The following is a 5,172-nucleotide window of genomic DNA, read 5'->3' as shown; positions in this document are numbered from 1 at the left end:
TTCACTTGTTTAGTATTGTTTCTGTGTTGTATTCTTAAATAAATTGGCAAGTAAATACGGCTTCTGTTCATATGTCTGATGGAGGTTAAGAGAGTTTATTGAAAGACTTCCTAATTAGTTCGGTGCTCAGTAACTCAGAACTGAATGAGAACGTGGGTGATTGTGATGGCTATTAAAGAGAGGTGAAGTCTTGCCAATCGTTGTGTAACTTTCATGCACCTGCTTCTGCTCCTGCGTATACACAGGCCAGGTGAAGGAATGCTATTGACACTACTGTGACCTCTGTCCTGTGCTTCAAGTGAAAAGGCCCAGAGTTCTAATGGACCTTAGGTAAACAAACTGTGTTTGCATCCCAAATGACACCCTAATCCCTATCTAGTGCACTGCTTTTGACCAGGGCCCATAGGGAAGAGGTTGCCATTTGGGTCATAGACTCCAGGGAGTTAATGAGCAACAGGGACCTCCACTGTAGAACTAGAGAATTACATCAACGCCATACTACTGCATTTACTGTAGGTCTGTTTCTCAGAGCAGCATGTTGCCTGCCCTTTTTTTTTTCTTGCTTTGGTACTATTTTCACAAGTATGTGGTACAATTTCACAACTCCGTACAAAACTCCAAACAGATGAACAAAAAGGCAGTTTTTTCAAAACTTTAAGCACCTTTACAATTGACTAAGTACAACACATGAAATCACACTAACTTTTTCATCAAACCTAATCCGTGTTTCATCCAGAAATACCTTTCATATAAAGTAATTGCCTTTCACAATGCAATGCTCACAATACTTTTCACACGATTCTCTTATTTATTTAAATACATTTGACCATCACTTAATCCAACTGCACTTAATAGTTAATCACTAAACTAACCGTTTGGTAAACCTATAGATTTGTAACTATTTTGTCTACTCTATATGGATTTTGAGAACTACAGAAATGTGTGTGAAGTATAAACATCTAAATGACATGTAGGATACATGATAACCTTACATAATGACTACTCATTATTGCTAATTGATTTCACATAGTGGTAACCACAGTTGGTCACCATATAGATGCTAAAGGGGATGTGTGAACACTTGCAATTTCTATCAACATTTTAATTTATTTGATTTATTTCACCTTTATTTAACCAAGTAGGCTAGTTGAGAACAAGTTCTCATTTGCAACTGCGACCTGGCCAAGATAAAGCACAGCAGTGTAACAGACAACAACACAGAGTTACACATGGAGTAAACAATAAACAAGTCAATAACACAATAAACAAGTCAATGACACAGTAGAAAAAAGAAAGTCTATATACAGTGTGTGCAAATGGCATGAGGAGGAGGGCAATAAATAAGCCATAGGAGCGAATAATTACAATTTAGCAGATTAACACTGGAGTGATAAATGAGCAGATGATGATGTGCAAGTAGAGATACTGGTGTGCAAAAAGAGCAGAAAAGTAAATAAAATAAAAACAGTATGGGGATGAGGTAGATTGGGTGGGCTATTTACAGATGGACTATGTACAGCTGCAGCGATCGGTTAGCTGCTCAGATAGTTGATGTGCTGAAGTTGGTGAGGGAAATAAAAGTCTCCAACTTCAGCGATTTTTGCAATTCGTTCCAGTCACTGGCAGCAGAGAACTGGAAGGAAAGGCGGCCAAATCAGGTGTTGACTTTGGGGATGATGAGATATACCTGCTGGAATGTGTGCTACGTGAGATATGAGTGAGATAAACCTGCTGGAATGTGTGCTATGGGTGGGTGTTGTTATCGTGACCAGAGAACTGAGATAAGGCAGCGTTTTACCTAGCATAGACTTATAGATGACCTGGAGCCAGTGGGTCTGGCGACGAATATGTAGCGAGGGCCAGCCGACAAAAGCATATAGGTCGCAGTGGTGGGTGGTATAAGGTGATTTGGTATCAAAATGGATGGCACTGTGATAGACTGCATCCAGTTTGCTGAGTAGAGTGTTGGAAGCTATTTTGTAGATGACATCGCCGAAGTCGAGGATCAGTAGGATAGTCAGTTTTACAAGGGTAAGTTTGGCGGCGTGAGTGAAGGAGGCTTTGTTGCGAAATAGAAAGCCGATTCTAGATTTGATTTTGGATTGGAGATGTTTAATATGACTCTGGAAGGAGAGTTTACAGTCTAGCCAGACACCTAGGTATTTATAGTTGTCCACATATTCTAGGTCGGAACCGTCCTGGGTGGTGATGCTAGTCGGGCGGGCGGGTGTGGGCAGCGAACGGTTGAAAAGCATGCATTTGGTTTTACTAGCGTTGGAGGCCACGGAAGGAGTGTTGTATGGCATTGAAGCTCGTTTGGAGGTTAGTTAGCACAGCGTCCAAGAAAGGGCCAGAAGTATACAGAATGGTGTCGTCTGCGTAGAGGTGGATCAGGGAATCGCCCGCAGCAAGAGCGACATCATTGATATATACAGAGAAAAGAGTCGGCCTGAGAATTTAACCCTGTGGTACCCCATAGAGACTGCCAGAGGTCCGGACAACATGCCCTCCGATTTGACACACTGAACTCTGCCTGGAAAGTAGTTGGTGAACCAGGCGAGGCAGTCATTAGAAAAACCAAGGCTATTGAGTCTGCCGATAAGAATACGGTGTTTGACAGAGTCGAAAGCCTTGGCCAGGTCGATGAAGACGGCTGGACAGTACTGTCTTTTATCGATGGCGGTTATGATATCATTTAGTACCTTGAGCGTGGCTAAGGTGCACCCGTGACCAGCTCGGAAGCCAGATAGCACAGCGGAGAAGGTATGGTGGGATTCAAAATGGTCAGTGATCTGTTTATTAACTTGGCTTTCGAAGACTTTAGATAGGCAGGGCAGGATGGATATACAGTGCCTTGCGAAAGTATTCGGCCCCTTTGAACTTTGCGACCTTTTGCCACATTTCAGGCTTCAAACATAAAGATATAAAACTGTATTTTTTTGTGAAGAATCAACAACAAGTGGGACACAATCATGAAGTGGAACGACATTTATTGGATATTTCAAACTTTTTTAACAAATCAAAAACTGAAAAATTGGGCATGCAAAATTATTCAGCCCCCTTAAGTTAATACTTTGTAGCGCCACCTTTTGCTGCGATTACAGCTGTAAGTCGCTTGGGGTATGTCTCTATCAGTTTTGCACATCGAGAGACTGACATTTTTTCCCATTCCTCCTTGCAAAACAGCTCGAGCTCAGTGAGGTTGGATGGAGAGCATTTGTGAACAGCAGTTTTCAGTTCTTTCCACAGATTCTCGATTGGATTCAGGTCTGGACTTTGACTTGGCCATTCTAACACCTGGATATGTTTATTTTTGAACCATTCCATTGTAGATTTTGCTTTATGTTTTCGATCATTGTCTTGTTGGAAGACAAATCTCCGTCCCAGTCTCAGGTCTTTTGCAGACTCCATCAGGTTTTCTTCCAGAATGGTCCTGTATTTGGCTCCATCCATCTTCCCATCCATTTTAACCATCTTCCCTGTCCCTGCTGAAGAAAAGCAGGCCCAAACCATGATGCTGCCACCACCATGTTTGACAGTGGGGATGGTGTGTTCAGGGTGATGAGCTGTGTTGCTTTTACGCCAAACATAACGTTTTGCATTGTTGCCAAAAAGTTCAATTTTGGTTTCATCTGACCAGAGCACCTTCTTCCACATGTTTAGTGTGTCTCCCATGTGGCTTGTGGCAAACTTTAAACAACACTTTTTATGGATATCTTTAAGAAATGGCTTTCTTCTTGCCACTCTTCCATAAAGGCCAGATTTGTGCAATATACGACTGATTGTTGTCCTATGGACAGAGTCTCCCACCTCAGCTGTAGATCTCTGCAGTTCATCCAGAGTGATCATGGGCCTCTTGGCTGCATCTCTGATCAGTCTTCTCCTTGTATGAGCTGAAAGTTTAGAGGGACGGCCAGGTCTTGGTAGATTTGCAGTGGTCTGATACTCCTTCCATTTCAATATTATCGCTTGCACAGTGCTCCTTGGGATGTTTAAAGCTTGGGAAATCTTTTTGTATCCAAATCCGGCTTTAAACCTCTTCGCAACAGTATCTCGGACCTGCCTGGTGTGTTCCTTGTTCTTCATGATGCTCTCTGCGCTTTTAATGGACCTCTGAGACTATCACAGTGCAGGTGCATTTATACGGAGACTTGATTACACACAGGTGGATTGTATTTATCATCATTAGTCATTTAAGTCAACATTGGATCATTCAGAGATCCTCACTGAACTTCTGGAGAGAGTTTGCTGCACTGAAAGTAAAGGGGCTGAATAATTTTGCACTCCAAATTTTTCAGTTTTTGATTTGTTAAAAAAGTTTGAAATATCCAATAAATGTCGTTCCACTTCATGATTGTGTCCCACTTGTTGTTGATTCTTCACAAAAAAATACAGTTTTATATCTTTATGTTTGAAGCCTGAAATGTGGCAAAAGGTCGCAAAGTTCAAGGGGGCCGAATACTTTCGCAAGGCACTGTAGGTAACATGGAGCAGGATAGACAGCTAGGGAGAGGAAGAAATGAAAGAGCTCGTGGACAAGGGGCCCGTCAGAAAGGTGGGCATGGGAGAGAGGGAGGCAGACGGCAGGGAACTCTTGTGTCTAATGAAGTCCGGGCCATCTTCGTGGGACATCTCCGCTGACCATGTGGTAAACAGAGGCCCAATCTGAAAAGATCAACTGTCAATTTGATCATGATAACGTTTCGCCAAGAAAACCAGTAAGTCTGCAGGATATGAACTATGCTTCACCGTGACATTTACAGGAAATGACATATTATAATGCATGTCAATTCACAGAACATGTTCCAGTATTCTTACAGTATGATATATTGACAGTATACTCTGTTCTACCCTCAGAATTGACAGAACACCCCATATTGTTGGCCGTGGCCGTGTGCTGACCGACCAGGAGGAGTGGACAGTGGTGGAAATGGTGAGGGCCAGGAATGACAGACGGTTGTCTGAAATAAATCAAGCCGTTGAGGTAAACGATGACACCTTTGCCAATGTGGCATCCCTCAGCCTACCAACAATCGGACACCTTTTGAAGTGGCACCAGGTATCTATGAAACACATCGGCCAAATGCTCAAGACAGGCTTGATGCAAATGAATATGTGCTAAGCCTTATGTTTTATTTTCATTCATTTAATTTGTTTCATTTAATTTCTTAT

This window comes from Oncorhynchus clarkii, chromosome 32 (genome assembly GCF_045791955.1).
Source record: "Oncorhynchus clarkii lewisi isolate Uvic-CL-2024 chromosome 32, UVic_Ocla_1.0, whole genome shotgun sequence".
In the NCBI taxonomy this organism is placed as follows: Eukaryota; Metazoa; Chordata; class Actinopteri; order Salmoniformes; family Salmonidae; genus Oncorhynchus; species Oncorhynchus clarkii.
The sequence above is the reverse complement of the archived record's forward strand: the minus strand, read 5'-3'. Positions refer to the sequence as shown.